The following is a 24,142-nucleotide window of genomic DNA, read 5'->3' on the forward strand; positions in this document are numbered from 1 at the left end:
GAAGCAAGCACCTTTTCCTCCATTCAACCAGACGCTGTATTTTGGCTTTTTTATAATACACAGGATGATTTAATTTATTAACTTGGGTTGAAAACTGGTAATAGCAAGTCTTTGTAGTTTAGATTCTTTTTCTACAGCAACTCCAAACAACGCAGTTCCTGAACTATGTTGTCATGAAATGGTGTTCATGACAACATTTTAGAAGCATTTGCATATACTCTGACACCTCTTGTTAAAGCAGGGAGCTGTCTGTTAAAAGCTGTCTTCCTCTTTGCTAACCCAGGCCACCAACAATTTTAATTGCATAAAAAATAAACTGGATGAAACTGTTGTGCCTGGATACCTTTTTAAAGCATTAGCTCCTGAGAGAAAAGAGAAGTCCTAACCAGTTGCTCTCATAATAATGACCCCAATTCAGTGTACATAATGTCCTTTGCAGCAAACACCAAGAAATCAGGCAACTCTGATCACGATAAGTAGTTTATTATTATTTATATACAAGATATATTCAAAGTTGATTCCAAACTACCTATTGCAACCATAATACCAAGAAATTGTTCAATTTTAACACACTAAGGGTCTGCAAATGAGAAATTGCCTCAAAGAAGGGAGTGGTTCATCATCTTTTAAAAGTGAGAGGAAAACTTCAGAAGGAAGAAAAACACAGCTCCCTCTGAAACTCCATCAAATCCCACAGCTATCTTCACAGCCTTGGTGGACAAAATCCAGAGCCCTCAATTTCCTAATATAGGAATCCTTTTTCTTTCTTTCTTCCTTTCTCTCTTTCTTTCTTCAGTTGTAGATGGATACAATTTCTTTCTTTCTTCTTTCTTTCTCTCTTTCTTTCTTTCTTGTGCTGAGGTTCAAACCCATTGCCTCACATGTACTAGGCAGGCACTCTACCACTGAGCTACTACTGCAGCCCTAGAATTCATTTTCAAGGTTAATAGTCAAGGTCAAGAAGAGCTTTCAGGCTTTTCTTTGCCATGGCCCATGAATTCCAGTTCTTCAATGGGACTCTCTTTCTCTTTCATTGCTTTCTGAACATGCTACCGGTAGCTATTGAAGAGATCCGTGCACTGGACCCTGGAGCTGTCTCCCTTGAGGAATTTCTCAGCAAAACAGCAACTGAAGCATTGGTTGGACTTGCGCTTCATATGGGTGCATGCCTCCCTGACACTGTTCATGGCTATGGTCAAGAAGTACATACTTTTAAAACAAGGCAATTAGGGGAATAAACCTAAGAAAAAGTTTAAGTGTCACAAGTAGGTCGATTCTTAATTCTTAAGGCATAATTCTTAAATTTTGATTTAAAATACACATTCTGAGGTCTTTTCTACAAATTTAATTTAGATTTTAAAACCAAAATTTTCCAAGGAAATTATGAAGTGGGATAAAATATTATATCACAGTTAAACTTGGCTATTAGAAAATCAGTGCATATATTAATCTACACATTTTAGAGTTTAAATTTTGATATTTCTTTATATATATATATATATTTTGATATTTCTTTATATATATATATATATATATATATATATATATATATATATATATATATATATATAGCATTTTTATGTATACCTCTATTTTATTTATTTTTTTATATGGTGCTGAGAATAGAACCCAGTGCCTCACATGTGCTAGATAAGTGGTCTACCACTGAGCTACAACCCCATCCCTAAACTTTGATATTTCTTTATTACTCTTCTATAGTTTGATGGTTAGGCCATTTATGGAATGTACAGAGTGTATCATAATACCAGATTAGGATATCATAGTTTAAGTTAAAATATCTAATCTAATCACTTATATTCTCTACTAGATTGTTTAAATATTCATTGAATCCCTAAAAAAATGAAGTTATTTAATAGCTATTTATATTCCTAGATAAAGGTTTTTCAGGTAAACATTCAGTTTTCTGTTTGGTCTGGGGGTGTGGCTCAGAGGTACAGCACTTGCCTAGCATGCACCAGGCCCTGAGTTCAATTCCCCCAGTACTATGACCAAAATAAAATTTAAAAAAATAAGATGTCAGTAGGACACAGTGGCACACATCTGTAATCTCAATGGCTTGGGAGGCTGAGACAAAAGGATCGCAAGTTCAAAGCCAGCCTCATCAACGGTGAGGTGCTAAGCAACTCAGTGAGACCCTCTCTCTAAATAAAATACAAAATAGGGCTGGGGATGTGGCTCAGTGGTTAAGTGCCCCTAAGTTCAATTCCCAGTACAAAAAAAAAGTAATATGTCTGTTTGATGAAAACTCTAGTTAACTGACAGTCAAAGCTACTTAATAACATCTGGGTGAAAATGTTTACATTCAATGATGAATTAATACTCCTATCTTTTATATCCTACTCAACAGTGGGTTTTTCCAAATGGTAGGGTTTGCAGATTAAACTCAAAATGTAGTTAACTTTATTCTATTATTCGACTTCTCATAATACAGACTAAGAAAATAATTCTAAAAATAAAAAAAAAAACTCATGTTCAAAGATGTTGGCCTCAGCATTATCTATCATTGAAAATTTTAAAGTAACCAAAACGTCCAACAGGATTGGAATGCAATCTTGAGTTCACCAGCTCCATGGAGTAACTTGTGAAGTGTGAAGATCATGGTATCTGGAGCATATCTTGCCTAAAGTCAAGACCAGATATCTTTTCTTTGTTTTTGTTTTTTGTTTTTAGAGAGAGCAAAAGGGCAAATGGTGATGTTTTGATATGTATAACTGATCTCCTGTGATTCATTCTCCTTTGGAAGTTCTGAAAAGTGTAGTCAAGTCAGTATAGATATTTAAGAAGACCCTGTGGTTGCCTAGAGAGAAGGGAATATGGCAAGAAACACACAGTTAATTCCTCTTTCTCCATTCATTTATGTTCTCTCTAGCCTCGCATACTAGAAAATATTTTTGGAAACATAAGAATTTGAAAATTTAACAGTTCATTAAAATATAGTGTAAATGAAATGAAATGCACTGAGGCCAAGAGGCAGGAGTGTAGAGGTCACCAGAGAAGTGGCGCTCACCAGGGCTGAACGGCAGCCTGGGGGAGCTGGGCAGGACCACACAGATCTGACCACAGTTACCCGTGAAGTTTTAAGGAATGGACAACGTGCAATTGCTGATCCAGTCAGAGGATCTTTGCTCACTTCATCATCTGCTTCCTACATAAGCTGTTCCTGAATGGGAAACAAATGCAAGTGCGTCAAGTCTGGGAACAGATGGTGCTTCTGTATGATGAAGAAAAAACGAGGGTGAGACGGACAGCAAGCAAAAAAGATGGGCTCTCTTCCCCTGCCCCCTGTCTGCCCCGCTTCCTCCTCAGCTCCTCCCACCTTTGTGAGGATGAAAGATGCTATAGGTTAGAGAGACAGAAGACAAGGCTTAACCCTAAATCCCCTTTGTGCACGTTAGTAGAGCTCTTGTCTCCCAAAGTAAAATAAAGAGGCGAGGGCAGCTGTAAAATGGCAGCAAGGCCGGACACAAAGAGCTCAGGGCATATGGTGACCTTCCTCTCTCTGGGATGGGTTGAGCCTCGCTTGTCATGCTGGGGGGTTGTTGTGAAATATCATTTGGATGCTATTGTTTGTCTGAGGCCCAGAAAAAAAAAAATGTGACTGTCTTGCTGAGCTGGAGGGAAGAAGAATCTAAAAAGGATTTATGGAAATGCCTGGAAATTTTGCCAAAATGTCAGTGTTTTGATTGTCTGCTGAATCGCATCTGAGGCGGCTCTCTCTCTGTGGATGGGTTTGCAAGTGCGAGTGGATGTTTATTTTCCTACTTGTCCTCTGGTCTTCTCAGCCTTGTTTTGGATCCGGATTTGGATTATGGTCTTACAGTAAAAGTGGTATAGTATGTGTTATCATGGACGTGGCAGGCTATGGTGACAAGAGGCACACAAATTAGATTTTCCAGAGTAGTTCTCATTTCGAATGCTGTTTCTGGGACTATTAGTACTTGTCAGACCATATGTCATCCAGGTTTTGGATGCCAAAAATGAATCAGTAAAGGTCATTGTTTATTATAAAACAAGTACACAGTAAGCATGAAGAAACATTGGGGGAAGGAAGAAAGAAGGCAGGCAAGGAGGGAGGGAGGGAGGGAGGAAGGGGGGAAGGTGGGATGATCAGGATGCACAGGTGGAGTCACAAAGTTTAGACTTAATTCTAACTTTACCATGACCTGGTCGTGTGTGTGGCACTTGGCCAAGAAAAGTAAGTTTCTGAGCCTTTCGTTTCTTCGTCTAGAAAAATGTCTGGACAAACCAATTTATTTCTGAAATCCATCCAACTCTATAGTTTAATAAAAGAGGGCTTTACCCAATGCTTTTAAGCCCCTTTCCTTGGCTTTTTGTACAATGATTTCATTGTGACTAATCAGATCGACCAGTCCTCTAAGCAAACATGGAATATAGCACCTAAGTATCTCTATCCTACGTAGGTGGCAAGCCCAGCACTGGAAGTCGCTAAAACCACAATCTTTAATTGGGGCGAGGGAGGGGGACACTGCAGAAACAGAATTATTTAGACTTATTGCATTTCTTTCAGGAGAAAAAGGAGTATTATTTTTAGGGCAGAGGAGATTCCAAGTTGCAGAGGCAAAAGTTAAAGGAAATTTAGTTAAGAATTTGAATAAATGATTTAAGAAGAATATACTAAGTGGATCCAAAAAAATATCAAAGTGAAATATGAGAAATTTGGGACTTGCACAGGGTTGTTTTATAATGAAAAAAAGACATCTGAACTTACAGTCAAAGAAAGAATGCCTTGTAGTTAACTGCATGCACTCAAAATGTGGTCCAACTTAGAAGACAGGAGAAGTACTCTGGAAAATATTTTTTTGATTCCCATATTTAATAGTGCTGGAAAGAGTACTGTCATCTCAGGCAGGAGTTAAGTAAGAGCTGATAGAGATATAAGAAATGCATTCCTTCATAGCCCATCAGCTCAGATGAGCCCTTAGAGCTGAGACAGAGGTAAGAAACCACAGGCCACAGCGGCCCTGGCCGTGCCAGTGCTACAGCCTCTCCCTTAGCAGTCTTGGTCCCAAAGCAGGCTGAGGTGGAGTTTTCCTCATGATTAAGAAGCAGGAAGCAAGGAGACCGGGGAATGAGGTCTGTGGACAAGCATATGCAGGAGACTTGGGAGGAAAGGAGGCTCACCTGTCCCAGGAAGGTATACATGCAACAGAAAGCCAGTATCAAGCAAGCAGTGTTTGCTACTGGCTACATTAGCCATGGTTATCTTTTCAGTTGCTTTTAGTTAACTTCTTCTGTTTTTATTCAATGATTTTTCTTGATCAGTTGGCAAACAGTTAAGTAAGTTTATATAAAGTGGTTTTTTAAAAAAAGAATTGATCATAAAAAAAAAAAAAAGGAAAAGAAAAAGGTACAGTGGTACATACCTGTGATCCCAGCTACTTGGGAGGCTGAGGCAGGAGTATTGTAAGTTCAAGACCAGTCTCCTCAAAATAAACAATAAAAAGGACCTGGGATGTAGCTCAGTGGTAAAGGGCCTCTGAGTTTAATCCTCAGTACTACAAAAAATAAATTTTAAAATATGAAAGGAAAAGAATAAGAAAGGAAAGAAGGAAGGGAGAGAGACAGGGAGGGGAAGATAATGCATCATATCCCTTCTGGACCCTTATGTAAAAAAGTCTTTATATATTCTAAATCCAGGCTCAAAGCATGATCTGTTGCTAAAATTCTTGCCTATGATCCAGGCCAAGAGAGCTCACTGCTGGTCACCAGGACATAAATCTGCACCTGTCTTTACTACCTGTTGAAGTTCCTAAGGCAGCATCTAGGAATTGAAACCAAACAAAATGACTTAGTTTTCGTATGGCACTAAAATGTGACATGAAATAGTGATTCTACTACTCTTCACCCTCTGCCCGGTGAATCCCCTTCTTCCTTAGAAAAACTTAGTAAAGGCCAGGCATTGTGGTGCACTCCTCTAATCCCAACTATTTGTGATGTTCGAAGCAGGAAGATCACATGTTCAAGGCCAGCCTCAGCAACTTAGTGAGACCCTGTCTCAAAATAAGAAATAGTAAAGGCCAGGGATGCAACTCAGTGGTATAGCACTTTCCTGGCATGTGTGAGGTACTGGGTTCAATCCCCAGTACCAACAACAACAAAGCTACCCACCTTAGAGTTAGTACAATTATGTTTGCTCTCCTACTGCTCTAAGTATCTGTCTGTCTGGAATAATATAACTGTCATGTCTTGAACACTTTCTGGGTAGTAGTCTAAGCACTTTACACCTATTACATTTTTTGACCCTCCTAGTAACTCCTTCAGGAAGTTGATAAATATTAGCCCCGTTTTACAGATGGAAAAAAAGAGGCAAATGAGGTTTAGTGATGCCGTGGCCGCATGACAGGAATCAGTCACAGGCACTGCAACTCCAGCATCTGTCTCCTTAATCCTCACACTGTGTGATGTAGAAGATTTTTTGCTGGAACTAAGTCTCTTTATTTTAGTTTAAATTCTTCCTCATTAAACTACATGTAATGCTTCTACTTTTATTTCTTCAATGAAATCTGAAATCAGAATCAGGTAAAAAAAATCAGGAGATATATATATATATATATATATATATATATATATATATATATAGAGAGAGAGAGAGAGAGAGAGAGAGAGAGAGAGAGAGAGAGAAGTTCAAACAACTTCAAGTCTGAGAATGCTTTGGAAACATATTTGTTCATTTTAAAGGATTTTCAGCAAAAAAAAATGTTAGTGTTTTTAATCTCTACTCCCACATGTTTAAAATAAAATGCTTTTATTAGAGCAAGTCATTGAAATAAGATGCAAATAGTTTGAAAAAAAGGAAAAGGAAAAAAGACTCCTGAAAATGACCCTGTGCCACTGTCTCAGAAGAGAATGGTAAGTAGCACACAGATATATAAGCAGTTTTTTAAATCTAAAAAAAAAAAAATTGGGGGGTTTAGTTTGGATATTTAGTTTGGATATATTTTCCACACATATCTCTCATCCATAAGGATAGCCACTGGGAGCGTTTTGAAGCACTTCTTCCAGTAAACATTAATATTTCTAACCACAACCATATTGTTTACATAATTTAACTCTTGGACTGTGAATGTTGTTTTGGAGGTTGGTTGTTTCAGTTGTCTGTTCTATTTGTTTGTTTAAGGATTTTGTGCCATATAGCCTTCGCAGCCTTGGGAGAAAGTGATTGCATTAATATGTCAAAAGAGAATACCCACAGCACCAAAAGAGCAGAAGGTTCCTTGAAGAAATTAGCTCTGATTCCAGTGCAAGTCCACATTCAGCATCTCACCATTTCTCCTCATAGCAAGGGCCACTGCAGCTCCAGAACAATTTGCCAAGCAAAAAGCTAGAGCCTAGTTATTGAAATAAACCAAACAAAAATCTAATCCTGCAAGAGTTTCGAGGTCCCGAAAATGAACAAAGGAAATCAACCACTGCAAATGTCTGAGTTTTAAACTTTTAACCCAAGGTTTGACCCTGTAGAGATACAACCTCATTTGATCATTTCCTTTCTTGAGTTATTTTAATATGCTTGGTATGACATAACCACTACCAGAATACAGTTCAATGCACTTGTTTAAAACATCTTAAGATTTGTTGAATTGGAATGAGAAAACAGAAAGAGGCCAGTACAACCCACCATGGCATTCTAAAGCGTGAGAAGTTCATAGAAAGGAAGTTCATAAAGTTCATAATTAACTAAAAATAGCTAATTAATAGAATTAACTATTAATTCTGTGAAGGACATCCACTTTTTATTGTATGTCCTGCAATGTAGATGACAGAATATCCAATGATTAGGAATTATTTGGTTCAGGTAAATGTACATGACTTACACAGATACTCAACGTAAGATGGGGTTGTGTCCTGATAAACCTCTGGTAAATTGAAAATATCAAGTCAAAAACACATTTAATGTAAGCCAGGCGTGCAGGCATGTACCTGTAACCCCAGCAACTCAGGAGGCTGAGGCAGGAGAATCGCAAGTTCAAAGCCAGCCTCAGCAACTTAGCGAAGCACTAAGCAAGTCAGTAAGACCCTGTTTCTAAATAAAATACAAAAAAGGGTTGGGGATGTGGCTCAATGGTTAAGTGTCCCTGAGTTCAATCCCTGGTACCAAAAGAGAAAAAAAAAAAAAAAAAACACACATACACAAATTTAATGTAGACTGACCCAGGGTTTCTTTATTTTTTTTTTTCTTTTGTAGTTGTAGATGGACAGAATGACTTTATTTTATTAGTTTATTTTTATGTAGTGCTGAAGATCGAATCCAGTGCCTCACACATGGTAGGCAAGTGCTCTGCCACTGAGCTACAGCCCCAGCCCTGACCCAGGTTTCTTAACCTGGCTGTTGATTAGAATCATTGAGTGGTTTTCTTAAACATACTGATGGCCTGGTGCCAGCCCAGACCAATTGCTTCAGAATCTCTGCAGGTGGAACAAGAGCAAAAGTGTATTCTTAACCAAACAATAGCATTGTACAGTTTGTGATACACTGGTATGAACAGCACAGGCTTTGGATTCTGACAGTTGCTCTAACCCTAGTAACTGTGCGCATTGAGGGCTGGGGATGTGACTCAGTGGTAGAGCACTTGCCTAACAGGCACAAGGCCCCGGGTTCACTCAAAAGTAATTGTAACCATTAGATGAGAATATACTTGGAAAATGTTTGGTAATTGTAGATATGAATGTAGTTTCTTTCCCTTTACTCTTTAATGTTTTTTGTGCTCTGAAAAAAAAAAATCTAATTTTGCTAAATTATTTCAAGAAAGTTGTTCAGATATCCAAATGTCTTTTCATTCCATTCCAGAATTGACTTGCCAAATGCTTCAGAGTCCCTGGCTAATCAACCACCTGGTGACCCTGTGCAGGAACAATGAAGTGTGAGTACCATGTTAGGGAGCAATGAGTCCCTATTTAGCAACACTGTCACAAGCCATGCCATGAAAGGAATAGAAATAGAAAAGTCTCACTGTTTTCTCTAACTGATCTGAGTTAAAATGTAGATTCCACCCTGAAGCAGCCCAGAGCATGCCTGCAAAGGTTCCTTGTTCATGACTCACTAAATAATAAAATTCTGATTTTCATTTCCAATAGTATCCTACTGTTGGCTTGTAACAGGAATCTGATAAAGGGATTTTCTTTAAAATAGGGTGCATAATGTGATCATAAGTCCACAATATATCTCACCTTAATGCCTTGAGAAAAGTCAGGACCTTCTCCAGGAGGCGCAGAGGAGGTGAATATTTTCCAAGTGGATGCTGCTGGGTAAATTAGAGATTGCTGGTGCACATGGTGGGTCTTGCATAGAAGCAGATATGCTTTCCTGGTAGCCTGTCCAGTGGAGGATGAGGAGTTACCATGTGCTGGGCCCTACTCTTTAGCAGTGTTCTTCTTCCATCTTCAACTCAAGTCTTAAACCAGGAGACTTCCCTCCCCAGCTTAGCATTCCAGAAAGAATTAGGAATTTTGTTGACATCTATTACCACTTCAGAAAGAGAGGAAGAACTATTTTATTTTCATCATATTTGAGTGCCATAAGCTAAATACTATCCTCCCTTAGTGTTCATGATTTTGATCTGAAATGATATGTATGCTTTGAGGGTTCAAGTGTGGATTTTTACCAGTCAGAAAAAGACTCATGAGTATCCTTGTATCAAAGACAAGAAACTTTAGCACCAACAGCCATGACAACTGCATCAAAAGAAGGCCACTGGATTATACTTCAAATAAGTCCACATTTCTCACTGCATCTGTGGTACATTGCAAGACTGAAATCGAGCTTTTCAACATAATATGTGTCTAGATCAAACAGTATTAAATAATCATTAAAATCTGCTTTGTCCTTCTTGAATTGTTGCTCATAGCTTCACATTGTCCTATGTGTATTAATGGCACATTGGATATTATAGAAAATGTGAATTGCAACTGTCTTGTGTGGTAGACAGTTTACTAAAGTATTATCCAGAACCCAGGCTATCTGATTTACTAACTTATTATCCATTAAAAAAAAAATCCCTGGGTAAATAAATGTGTAACTAAAAGAATTGTTACTCTGTATAATCAGATGAATAGATACAAACAGGGAAGATTGCTGTCATTATGTTGTATATTGTGCTAAACAGATGCACATGATTTTTTTCAAATAGTGTGCTATGTCAAACTGCTTCCTTCCGTCTGGGCTGTACTTTTATCAATAAGATGCTTCATATTTCAAATCAATCGTTGTTCTGAGAAGGCTATTCTTCTCCCCATCTCTCCTCTGTCTTCTACCCTCCTGCCCTTGGCTTTAGCCAACAGGCTCAGCACAGAAATGACTAGAAACACCAGGTCTATAAAGCGATACTTTATAGACCTGGTGTTTCTAGTCATTTCTAGTCACTGGGTCTGCTCTTACCCTCAACAGTACGTCATGCCCCAGGGCACATCAGAAACACCTCATCACAGTGAGCAGAAACTGAGTCTTCAGGAGCTTGCCAGCTGTGCCTGGTAACTACTCTGGCAGTCATGGCTGAACCACATGAGTCTCATTTGTGCTTTGGATTCTCGAATAGGAAACAGTGGTGATGCCACTAATCCACCCTGTCCTCATTCATTCTGTCCTGGACACGTATCTTTGATGCAATAGGTAGGATTTCTAAGAGCAGGTAGTGGTCATGGACAGGGACAGTAAGAGGCTCTCTCTTTGCATCCATCCCATCCATCCATCCCAGCTGTACCAGAAGCTCTCAGGCTCCTCAGGAGGCAGGCAGTAGGCAAGGATGTGGAGGTGCAAGCTTCTCAGTAGATTAGAGTCCAGCAGCAGGGCTTGCTGGCAAAGCACCAGCTATAATATAGATAAGTGGTGTCAGGCTCAGGTATCAGATGTTTTTGGAGCACAGAGGAAAGAACCAACGACTGCACCAAAAGCTGGAATCAAGGAAAGAGGTAGCTTTTGGACTGAAAAAGCAAGGGATGTCAGAATGAATTCTAAGGTTTTAATTTGGCAAGATGTGCTAAAAAGCAAAAGGTATTTATTAAGACAAATAACTAAGGATGACGTGGGTTTCTGCTGTGTCCTCAGCTACTCCCGAGAAAATTGCTTCTATGAAATCCTTTAAAATTTTTTTTTGTTCAGAAATAATTCACTTACCATACAAATGTAAGAGTCAGTGGCTTTTAAGACAGTCACAAAATTGTACAACCATCACCACAATCAATTTCAGAACATTTTCATCACCACAGAAGAAAATGCATATTCTGTAACTGTCCCTCTTCAGTCCCCTACTCTCACCCCTAGCCCTAGGCAACCACTAATTATTTTCTCTATCTACAGATTTGCCTACTTTGAGCATTACATGTAAACGGAATCATATGACTACATGTAATCATATAATGTAGATACCCTAATATCTACGTTAGGTGAATAAACCTAACATAGATATTAGGGTAACTGAAATGTTCTGGAAAAAGGCAGCCCATGGTCCTACCCTTGGCCACAGCTGACAGATTGGATCAGTATACTCTTGACATGAGGGTAGCCAATTCATACGCTATGCAACAACCAATGAGGTGATCTGGCAGGAAACATCTGTGCTAGATGATCAGATTCTCTCTCATTTGAACTTCAAAAATGCTAAGAGAATGAGGCAGGCTTCAGTAAAATCTAAAGCTGCTCCAAGATTCCCTGAGCTAGAGTTGCCCTACCCACGAGGGTAGGGAGGCAAGCTGAGTTATGCAGAAGTAGACCCAGCCATGAGCAAGATGAGAAAGAAGAGTCTACCTGATAGCAGAAGCTTTAAGGTAAAAACAAAAATGCTCGCCCTATCAGGGGGATCATCCACTCAGCAAGTGCCAAGTGGGGCAGACCCTGGAGGAGAGCTGGGAAAGTTAGCAATGGCACCCAGACTAGGCACACACACATTCCTCCTGCTGACCTTCCAAGGTGCTCTGGGGTCTCACTTTTCCTGACCTACTGTGGTTTCCCTTCCCCAAAGATCTGATTTGATTTTTGTGTTCTGAGCTCTATGTTCTCCTATATATGTATCCTTATAATAAAACCACCATTCCTGGAAATTATTCAAATGAACTTAAAAGAAAGAGCACCTAAGTGGGATGAGGGAATAATAGATTCAGTACAAGATGTGCTAACTTTAAGATGAGGCTTCGAGATGAGTGGGTGTAAGGATATATATGCACCTATAGGAGCAGAATCAGTGCTGTGCGTGACATAGGCAGTAGCATGAAGGCAAACAAGGAGACACATGCAGAGGAGGACGAGAAGGGGCAGCCAGAGACTGGGTGAAGAACCAGGAGATAGTGGTTGGAGACTGAAGCCATAGACCTAGTATCATTATACTCTAACCTAGTATAATGTCACATGACCTTTGCCATGTGACAGCCTAGGTCTTCATTATTTTCCATACTTGCCCAAGAGAGCCACAGTTTGTGCCCCTGTTAGCTTTGACTTCCAGTTAACTCAATAAACACTTACTGAGAATCAACCTATGCAATAAAAGAGATTAACTAGCACAAGGATGGGTGTGGGTAGGTCCCAAGCCTCAAGGGAAAGGAAAGAAAAACCTAGGGCTTATTGTGAGCTTACCGCACATCAGTCTGGCGCCATGTGAGTCGCTACAAGTTACGTGAACCCAGTCAATGACCAACACAGAAACTGTGGATGATCGTGAGCTTAAAACAAACATGACTATAGATCCAAGCAGCAGCAGTTATGATGGTGAAACCTTCATGGAGACTCCGTTGTGAGATTACTCTGGTAAAACATGTTTCCAGGGGCTGCTATATTAAGTGAGATGATATGAAAACAATCCTTTGCACATAGTGAAGACTGACTCTGCCTAGGATGTTGGCATCCTTATCTGTTGAGAGCCATCGGCTGTGGCTCTCAACACTTATCATTAATATCCACTTGCTTGAGACCTAGTTTGGGGGTCAGGTTGTCAGATTGACTACAGTGCCTGAGGACACCAATAACCACACTTCAAGGCAAAATACAGAGCAGGGAGATGCTGGAAGAACCAGGTAGATCCAGGCCCTGCCACCATTTCCTCTGTCTTGTGTAAATCATCTACCACCTGCTTCTCCACAGCCACCCCCACTTCCTGGGGTCGTTTTACAGCTCGCCTGATCTAGTACATGAAAGTGTCTTCTAGACAGTAAAAAGTGTATACAAAGATTACAGTTTGAGCCATTTGGGGAAATCAGCCAAGTTTAGCTTTGTAAAACAGTTTTGGGTATTCATGATCAATTTTTCAAGTAAGTCTGCATTTGGGTGGGGACCCGTTCTAAATACTTCATCAGCCCTGCTGGGCTTGGGCAATGGGACTTTGCAGCAGGGAATCCCTAAATGAGAAAATGAGACTCTGGGAGATGTGGAGACAGCACCTCCAAGGTGGGGGAGGGTGCTAGCAGGAAGAGAGAAAGAAGGACAGAGACAAGTCCACAACCAAATTGCATTTCCCTGCGGGCCTCTCTGGGGAGCCCAGACATGGCAGCCCCACCAATCTCTGGGCCACCTGAGGTGCTAGTGTCATCTGTGGCTGCATCATCTGATCCAAGTCCACATAATTAGCAGCAAGATGGTGAAACAGAAAGCCATGGGGAAAGACCACATCAGTGCAACTTGCCTTTGGAGATGAATTCAGACCACCCAGAAAGGCACTCAATTCTGTATAATTCAACAAATCCTAATGCACAACATCATCAATAACAAATTGGTGTAAACCCCAAATCAGACCCTCTAATTCTGAAACAAACAGAAACCAACTGAAAGAGAGATGTTACCAATAGATGCTGCGGTGCTTGGGCAGCACATATACTATTGACTCAAAAACAGAACCGGTCATCTGAAGGATTTCCCAGACTCTGGTGATTTGCTCTCATTTGGTGAATTGTATACATAGGTGCAGCATGAGCAAGGAAAAGGTTGTTAGGACATAGCTCCTGCTCCCCTGAGGCTCACAAATGAGTTAACATTCATATGAAACCACAGCAACAAAGCAATACATAATGAATGCTAAATTGTGTAACCCCAGCTATACCAATTTAAAATTTACCAAGTAATCAATTAAGGCAGGCTGGAAATATCAAGAAGACTGCACAGAGTAAATAAAACTTGAGCCTCAGAGCTTGGAAAGAGGACTTTGCACTTGATGGGAATAAACATCCGGCACATAGTAGGTGTTCAAGCAAAATTTGTTGGCTAAACATTGTTGAACAAGGGGCTGGGGATGTGGCTCAAGCGGTAGCGCGCTCGCCTGGCATACGTGTGGCCCGGGTTCAATCCTCAGCACCACATACAAACAAAGATGTTGTGTCCGCTGAAAACTAAAAAATAAATATTAGAAAAAAAAACATTGTTGAACAAAGGAATATAGATAGGCATGGGCAAGGTGGATGGTCAGTAATGTCAAACTGCAAGACCACATATCCTTGTCTTCCATCTGAAGCATTTCCTTTGTAAATGCCCAAGAAAAGGCATTTACAAAGCTGGACACAGTGGTATATGCCCATATTCCCAGCTACTCAGGATGTTAAGACAGAAGGATCACAAGTTGGAGGCCAGCCTGGAAACTTAGTAAGACCTTGACTCAAAATAAAATAAAAAGGGCTAGGAATATAGCTCAGTGGTAGAGTGCTTACCTAACATGCAAGAGGTTCTGGGTTCAATTCCTGGCACTGTTAAAAAAAAAAAACTATAGTAATTTTATTTCTTTTTACATTTCCACTCCAAGTGAAGGAGATAGGGATTTTGGAAAAAAGAAAAAATGCCCTGATAATCTCCTGACCACTTCTGCCACTGCCCTTTATAACTATTTAGAAATAAAACTTCAGGTCTACGCTTTACAACTTGCACCATTTATTACTGTGGGTCCCTAACTCATGCACTCTGCTCTTTAGAGGAGACTATCTGCCCTGGAAATCTCTAGAACCTCCTTTAGTTTAAAGTTCTGAATGAATATTTCAGTATTTAAATTTCTTTATTACCTAAGTTAAAACAAAACAAAAGTCTTTGTAGTCTTTTCCATGAAACGCAAAGAGAACCATCGTGCAACTCTTCCACAGATTAAGCAAAGCAAAGACACAAGTAGCCACAGGACTGGCGTGATTAGTGATTTATAAACCAAACACAAAGAGAGGGGAATATTGCTTCCTCTTGTCAATTGATTTTGTTCACTTGTAGACAAAAGTCTACAATCTACTTTCAGTGTAAATGTGTGATCATTTCCATCTTCAGAAGCACAAATTTTAGAAACTCTCAGTGTATTGGGGCCACTGCCATTTCCCTTCCAACCAGGAGTCACACAGGTATGTAGAAATGGAGGAATCATTATTTTACAGAAGAGGAAACTGAGGGCCAAAGAGGTTACCTGACTTGTCAAAGCTCATTGCAGCCATTAGGTTCAGGACCAAGCTACAGAAATGCACAATTTTCTTCACACCTTGAACTTCACTCTCTCATTCATACTCAGCATTTCTCAAAGTGTGCTGCATGGAACCCAGGTGCCTGGTATAGGGGAACTCTGTGGAATGCAAGGAAGAAATTCATAGTCAGAAAAGTTTGGGAAATGCTGAATTAGATAAAATTGGGTGTTTGGTGTTTGGTTTGTTGTTTTTGCTGTTTCATTTTTTTCTTTGAACTGTAGAACTTCTAGGACTTGGACCAAGCTTTCTTTCCACAAAGTTGGGCACCACATATACTGACTCAAAAACAGCATACTCGTCTGGACAGTGTGCACAGCTTCTTTAACTATGACCACAGAAATAACTGGGAGCTCCGGAGGGACAGGAACAATCCACCCAACACAACTTCAAAAATGCTGCCCGAGCTCGCTGCTTCTCTGGTATTTCAAGGACTGAATGGTTTTTATATTATGTGTCCGCATTTTGTGATGCTTCCATTTTATGATGTCTCCCTGCAGACTATACTTTAGCTGAACATGGACCGACCATGGGGAGTGGGGTCTCTTGGCACTGATATCTATGGTGGGAGGGTTTTCTGTTTCTCCTTCCTAGAACCCAAAGTGAGAGCTGCAGAGACCCAACAGTGACCCAGAGCTGATGATTGACTGCACGAGGAAATCCAGCCCATCCCAGCCACAGGCAGCTCTTATAACCCGGGGCGTGGCACCCACCGAATGTACCTTCGAAGATGTCACAACAGAGTACAGTTCTGATAGAGAAACAGAGTTGCTCCTGGCGGAGGAGGGGAAGTGGAGGAAGAAGGGCCCTTATTTCCATTTCTATTTCCATATCCATCCCTCCATCCATATCTCTCTCTCTCTCTCTCTCTCTCTCTCTCTCTCTCTCTCTCTCTCTCTCTCTCTCCCTCCCTCTCCCTCTCTCTCTCTCTCTCCTTGCCTTTGTAAGACTTCGGTCACTTGTTCTTAAAATGCCTTGCCAGCTGTTTCTATAAAGGTATTAACTGTTTTCCTTGTCCAGAGACCGTGGGAAGGGAGACCTCTGTTTCTGGTTCAGCGACATCATCTGTGGACCTTGTTACCAACCTCCGTGACCAGAGAACGCAGAACTGGGGAAGGTCGGACCAGGTTACCCCGCGTTGGGTGACCGCCGTCGGGTTTCCAGAGTCAGAGCTCCCCCTGCTGGAATCCGCGGCACTTCGTAGCCCGGCCAGGAAGTATTTTATCTCAGCAAGAGGACGCGCAGCCCTGATTGAGCGAGCTTTCAGCCAGCCACTTTACCCTCATACAGAGGCTGTTTCCAAGGACTTGAGCTGACATCGCTGTTCAGCCATTTGCGACTCTTCCTTCCCCTCCTCTCGGTCCCCTTTACTGAAGGGTACTCCAGCTAGCCCCGCCCACGTCTAATCAGACTCCCCCTAGGCTGGGAATTGAGGTTTGGGGGATTTCTCAAATTAAAACAAGGAGATCCTTGTTTTAGGACAAGCTTCTCAATAACAAAATACGTTTAAAAAAAATCCGACTGTATTGCTCACCTGGATGGAAGAGAGACCTGCTTTTGTATCGTGGTTAAAAAAAAAAAAAAAAAAAGTTTTCCTTCATTGGGAGCCAGGGGATGAGCGTGAAAAAAATATCTCAAGGAAGTTCCCCCTTTGGAGGGAGGACAAATGGCACAAATGTTGGAGACCTGGTTCCACCTTGCTCTGATTGCTAAGCCTGTCCTTGCTGTAGGGCCTTGTGGTCTCTGCCGAGTAGAAGAATGAATGTGCCTTTCTCTCACTTCTAGCGTCATCTTAAGAGACCAGAGTCTCCATAATCTCTGGTGGCTGAGAAATGTCATGCCCCTCAATCTAGAAAATTCCCCTAGATAAAACCAGAATAGACACCACCTATTTGAAATTAAGAATTCTGTGCCTCTTTTCATTTGCCAAAGGGGAAAATGAATGGAAAGAAGGAAGGAATAGAACTGAGACTGTGTGAAATGGTTATCTGGTTTATCATGTGAAATAGGGGCAAGGTTTTCTGCTGTTTTTCTCCACCAGACGAGGATCCGTTATGATCCATTGGCACAGAATCTGGAGGCTCTTTAGGATCTTAGAATTAGGGGGGCATACTGCGGTTTCCCTCCTCTGAGGGTAAAATATGTGCCCGTTGAAAATAAGAAACAGAAAGACACAAAATGAAAAACCTAAATAAAGGCATACCTCCTCCAAACCAGTGAATAATTATTCAGATTTACAAAAATGAATAATAAAGAAGCAGATCTTCATTTTACAGAAGGATGCACCATGGGATTTCTTTACATTCCAAGTTCCTCTGATGCATAAAACATATGATTAGATTTACAAAAACTTGATTTACACCGTTTTTTTAGGAAAACATCTTTGAGGCAAGATTAGGTGTGATTAGATGCAAGAAGAGCTCTTCTCAGAAGGGAAAACGAGCTGAGCTAACAGGCATGGTAGAGTTAATAGTTAGGAACTCTTCTTGCCATCTGACAGAATTGGTTTCAGTTTGGGGGAATTCTTGAAGATTTCTCAGGTTAAGTCCCAATGACTACTCACGGGGATGGGACTGTATCTCCTCACTTCATGAAATGCGTGTTCGACCTTCCCTAACTTGTGAGCTCTAGAAAAATCCCAATAAGGTCTGTCTCCTGCAGGGTAAAGAGACCCTGTAGAGTAAACGTTTTCTTGTCTCCTGAATACAAGGTCTTCCATTACTACAAGACAAAACACCATCAGCAGAGAGGGAGAAAAAAAGAAAAATCTCTGGGTGCCATCAAGTACATTTGGCTGAAGCTAAAAGAAGAAATCTATCATTCTAAATTAGTAAATTTGTTCCAGGGAGCACCAAGAATACTCTCTGAGCCTACATAATAGAGCTGGGGTTTTAGTTGCAATTTCCACTGGCCTGTCTTTCCTATGAAGTTCTGCCAAATGGCCATGTAGAGAATATGTACCATGATTTTTCATTTCACTCTCCCTGGTCAGAATCCAGCAGTGACTGGGGACTCAACTCAGGAGTAATTTATCACTGAACTACATTCTACATTTTCTGCCCTATTTTGAGACAGGGTCTCCTTAAGTTGCTGAGGCTGGCCTTGACCTTGTGGTCCTCCTGCCTCAGTCTCCTGAATTGCTAGGATCAAAAGTGTATACCACACCACGCCCAGTTTGGAATCCAATTTATATTCAAATACAGATTTAGGATAATTGTCTGTGCTAACCTTTAAGAAAAAGAGTTCATATATTCTCCTTTCTAATGAGGAAATACTCCCCTGCTCCATTTTGAAATGTCTAGCAATTTTTTGTCATCTTCTGGTCTAATTCCTGATTTGCTTTGCACTTTCGGATCTGCAGGAAAAAAGGAGATATGAGAATCCACACTCAGGTTTCTCTCTCACCCTTGTATTCTCCCCACAGCAGCAGTGTAAGGAGGAAGAGAAGGGGACATTCTATTCCTCTCTCTTCTGCTGTCTTCTTACAGACTCAGAGCAGCAACGATGCTGGAAACCTGTGTACACGTCCACTTCCGGCAGATTCCATTTCTGTTCGTGCTACAGTATTTGTTTATGATCGTGCACAGTTCTGGTGATGCAGCACATTTGCAGCTCATGAATATTTGATACTGAATTAAACAATTTGTCATTCTATTACATAAAGAACACAATTTAGTTCAGAGCAAACCATTTGAAAGAGAACTCATTATTATGATACCACGATTTTATTTTATTTCATTGTAGTGTTTTGATTGTTAAATAGACAATACATGTCTTTCTTCCTCTCTCTCTCTTTTAATTTTTTTGTCTAAAAGATGAAACCCTGCCTTTTACTTTGCAAACTACATTACTTATTTTCATTTAAATAAGAAAAAGTACTTTTCTAAAATATGAAATTGTTTAATTTGGGACAAATAGAATAATAATGTTTTGCCATGAGACAGTACTTCAGAAATTAGAGAGGGAACATGAAGAACATGTGTTCCTTTAATGAATATTTTTTTTAAAAGACCATGTTTGTATTTAGTAACAATTTAACTAAAAGACAATTCTGAAACTCCACAGCAGCCCCCTTCAAATGTGTGTCAATAGAGAACCTGTGATTGCGTTCTACACAGGTTGCTTTAAGGCAGGCATGGATGTCTTATAAATGTTGGGTCTTTTTCAACGTGACCGCTCCAACTGGGTCTTTCTTTGCACTTCTGATCAAGGTACCTCCTATGAGCAATGATGAAAATAACTAGAGTTTTTGTTAGGAGAGCTGGAGAAGCAATGTGCTCTTATTTCTAGAAATGACCTGGGTTCAGGGATAAAAGATCACCTTGGGAGCCCCTGCCCATGTACCCCACACTCTGCTGTCCAGACTAACGTGCTGGCAGTGACTTTGGGCAGCCTGTTCTGCAGCCTGGGCACCCGTCACTGATGAGAGGAATATGGTCAGTAAATACAGAGTTGCTCACAGGGAAGGGTCGTAAATTTACAGAGGTAGAAAATTGTTCACAAAAGTGGTAACTATGTGTGTTCTTCTGTATGCGCATCGATTTCACTTAACATAGCTATTTTCTGGTTTGATTTTTCTTTTCCCTTTAATTTGAGAAAGCAAAGCAAGAAATGGTTTTGTACTTTAAAAAAAAAAAGCCAATAAAATGAATCAAATTACTTAAACCGCTCTTTGAAATCATAAAGATTTTCCTCTTTACTTTCAATAATTTACAAGAATTGGCCATGTAAGATATTTTGTTAAGCTAGAGAACTGGTTTTCAATGTACCCCAAATATCTCTTTGTTTTACCCTGTAAGAATTTTTCCCTCAAGAGCCAAATTGCTTTATAAAGGTCCAGGATAATATTTCTCATGCCCAATATTTGCTGATTCACATACTAATAGTGAATTGTAGGGGTTTTTTTTAATTCAAATGCTTTTTTTGGTGTACAATTTAGATTAATTTATGTTCAGACATAACTAGGAGAACTAGACCCTTGCCTTCTACTTTACTGTGTAAAACATCAGAAATATTTGGAATTTCTCGGTTGTCTCTTACACATAATAATCCTACTGTATGATATTCATTAAAAACTGACAAAGATGAATGATCTATACTTGCCACTATCCAAAAACAGCAGAAGGTTCTCCATAATTTTTGTTAAGTTTTCAAGAATACGGAGGAAGGACAATACTAATCAAGTCATGCTTTCTTTTCAATAATCTGCTTTAAGTCAATAGATAACTCTACATGTGTTTCTGGTTATTTTTCCCATGATTAAGTCTATGCAGTCATCACCTGATTACATCTGAATTAATCAAATTAATCAATGCCCAGCCCATGGAAATTTGAGTTTTAATATCAGATGCCTGTTATTGACACCTAATTCTCAAAGACAGCTAATGCAAATTTTTTTATAACTGTTATTAGCACAGAAACTGGAGTGGTGGAACTGTTTCAGACCAAGATCTGTGTCTCTCTCTTGGATTGTGTTTTTTGCTTGTTGGATGGGTGGGTGGGTTGGGTTGATCAATGTGGGTCATTTGAGGGCCCAGTATCTTCAACTAAAAAATAAGGCAGTTGGAAAACGTGATCTCTAGACTGATTCAATTGCCTGTCCCTTTAAGGATCCATTTATCAAACAAAACTTGGGCTTTGGGGGGCGGAAGAGCTTTAAGATAACCCTTGTGTGGTCTCATCAGCCACCTGGTGTCACTGTCAGCTCACCTGCTGGATGTTGCTTACCTTAGAGAACTGGGGTGGGCCTGGCTGTTCTCTGTTGTGCTCAAGTAAACTGATTTCCTTTCCTGTGTCTTTTCCCCTGCATCAGTAGGAGCCTAAGCAGGACTTCCTATTTGTTCTCTCTCCCTTCCTCCCTCCTCGCCCAACACACACCTGCAGCCTCTCTCTGGCTCCGTGGTTTTTCTCCCTTCCTCTTTCCAGTCCTTACAAATGTTTTCTTCTCTGACTTTTGTTCACTGTGCCATTTTCCCCAATTATTCCCTTCTAAGTCACTTCAGATCCAGGCCTTGATGCGGATCAGTGTGTCCCAAAACTCCTAGGGCTCAGAGGATCCCGTAACCTGTTGGAATCAGGTTTATTTATTTTTTATTTTGTTTTGGGGTTCTGGGGATCCAACCCAGGGCCTCATGCATATCAGAAAAGTGCTGTTCCATTGAGCTATGTCCCCAGCCCTCAGGATTATTTAAAGAGTGTGGTTGTTCAGAGTTGTAAAGCAGAAGATCAAGAAGAGAGAAAAAATATTACTGGGATGTGGGTTCTCTAGGGTCTCAGTCAGGTCCAAGGCCTTCAAAAGACAAAGGCTGGCCTCAGAGAGCAGTTTCTTGGCAGGCACTTCAATGTGGAAGGATCCACACCTGTATCTGGCCTTCTCCCATGGGCCAGGTGAGGGCTTCACTTCACAGGGTCTTTGTAGGCACCAAATCAGTGACTATCATAACTGGATGGTGTCATTCCCATTGACCAAGAAAAGCACACCAATGGGCATGTCTTATTGTTCCCTACATCCCTCCAAACGCCAGTGGGAACAAATGGAAAGGTCACCAGTCTCTTACCCAGACATCCCTAAGGAAACAGCTTTACAAAAAGCTTTATATGAAATGCAAACCACGCAGGAATCCAAGGTTAACCACATGAAGATTCAAACTGCTTTAAGACTCAGTAGAAATTAAAGCATTTTATAAACATAAAGGGAGGTAGGTCATGCCCAGGATGTAACAGATATCCCCAGAGTAGAAGGAAACACTGACCAGAAGTGTTTCCCCTTGTTAATACTGTTTTGTTTTCTTTTCAAATTTATTGACCTAGTTTTCTACCAACACCAAATTGTGGACAGAGTGTGATGTCCCTCACCTGGTCAGTGCTTGCATCAATCTCAGGAGACTCTTCCCCACCCCTGACAATACCCGGCTTTTTCCCTGGCACATGTAAGAACCTATCTTGATTCTAGAGGATGGGAGGGCTTTTGTTGGCCCAAGCTAAGGTGGTTTGGGATCTCTGTCACTCTCTGAAGAACCCAGCCTTGGGTCAGAGATCCCCCCTGGAAATCCTCAGGGTCAGAACATCAAATGTGTCCTTGCTGAACTGGTTGGATCCAGAGGATTTTGCTTAGGTTCCTACATGTGCAGTGGGAAAGACTGGAAAAATCCAAAAACTGAGCCATAAAAGCCAAGTTCACGTAGGCCAGTGGAAAGCAATCGTAGAGATCTGTGGACTTAACCAGATATATGGAAGAAAGACTCAAGCTCAGTCCAAATCCTGTTCTAGATATCCAAGGCTAAATGAGAGCTCCCCTTGGAGCCCTCAGCACTTCCAAACCAACCAAGTTCATACACATTTATTGAGGACCCACTCCAGGTCATACCCTGAGGATACACAGGAAAGACTGCCTGGTCCAAGGCTGGGTTCTGCAGGGAGCCTAGGGATCCAGAACCACATCAGCTCAGGCCAAAGGAGCCCTGCCACCTGTTAGACATGGTCTGGTTTGCCATGGGCCAGAGACCCCACCCCAGCCCCAATAGCACCATATCAGCTGGGAAAACTGTAAACTGCAGGGTCAGTGAGGAAAAAGGGAGTGCTTCCTGAAGCTGCTTGCGGGCCTCAGCCATCTGTCAGAGCACTGTGCAACACAGCGTACTGACTTCCACCTATTTGGTCGAGAAGCGAGCCTGCCAAGATGACTTGAAATTGGTGCCATCCTTGCAATTAATGAGGGGTGACAGTGGCTGCAGTTGTGGGTAAAGCCTCTCTGGGGGACAATTTCCTATTTGGATACACTCTAGTTCATTCTGTTTTGTATCTAAATCATAATAAACACCCTCCAGCTCCAGTACACAAACTCTTGTTCTTGGGGCTCTGCCAGACCCGGACCCCACTCTGGATCACATGCAAGAACAGGGGTTCGCCACTCGCCAACTGCTTTCTTGCTCTGTGTGGAACCTATCTTCTTGTGCAAGCTACCTGCAGTCTATAAGAGCGCCTGGGGTAAGGCACCAAGAGCGGGGAAGCACACAGTATTTCAGGGTCTCCTGTAGTTCTCCGTGGGACTGATTAGAGGACTTATGCTGTCATCTAAGATCTTTGCAGGCACATTCGTTGTTCAGACCAGCTCACCTTTTTAAAATAAACAAGCCTCATCAATTGTACCAGCCAAGGTTTTCTTTGCATTTCACGATTCAGCTACCTTATGTGTTTTTATGGCAACCTCCCTCCCACCCCACCCCACCATTTATCACGTCATCTTATCACAGTCTCTTTGGGAGACGCAAATAGCACACTAATGTTTCCTTTTGTTAGGGTGAGTTGTCAATCTCCTCCGTGAGGGAACAACTACAGACAGCTCTTTCTTTTGATAATCTTCCTGACACTTGCCTGCGACTGGCTTATCCATCACACAGAACCCAGCTCTGGGAGAGGTGCATGCCGACAGTCAATCAGTGTGGATGTCACTTTGTGTCCATCAAGAAAATATGTAATGTGAACTATCATGTATTTTGTTCTAGTAAATAGCCTTCCTTTCTCCCTAAATCTTGTCTGGTTTTCGTGGGCTGACAGTACAAACACAACACGCAGAACTCTGCCCTTTTAACATGCACGTCTGAAAGCTGTCTTCTTTGTGCAGTTTCAGCCTACTGATGTGCTCTGTTATTTTCAGTGATGAAGGAGGGGGAACCACAAACATGGAGACTCAAAATGCTGTAAG

The 24,142-nt window shown here is 41.0% G+C and overlaps 1 pseudogene; it reads right to left on the reverse strand.

The window, feature by feature from the left end:
- Window positions 1-480: 480 nt before the first annotated feature.
- Window positions 481-24,142, reverse strand: part of LOC114101114 (TP53-regulated inhibitor of apoptosis 1 pseudogene) — a 31,351-nt pseudogene continuing 7,689 nt past the window's right edge.

This window comes from Marmota flaviventris, chromosome 11, assembly GCF_047511675.1.
Source record: "Marmota flaviventris isolate mMarFla1 chromosome 11, mMarFla1.hap1, whole genome shotgun sequence".
Lineage (NCBI taxonomy): Eukaryota > Metazoa > Chordata > Mammalia > Rodentia > Sciuridae > Marmota > Marmota flaviventris.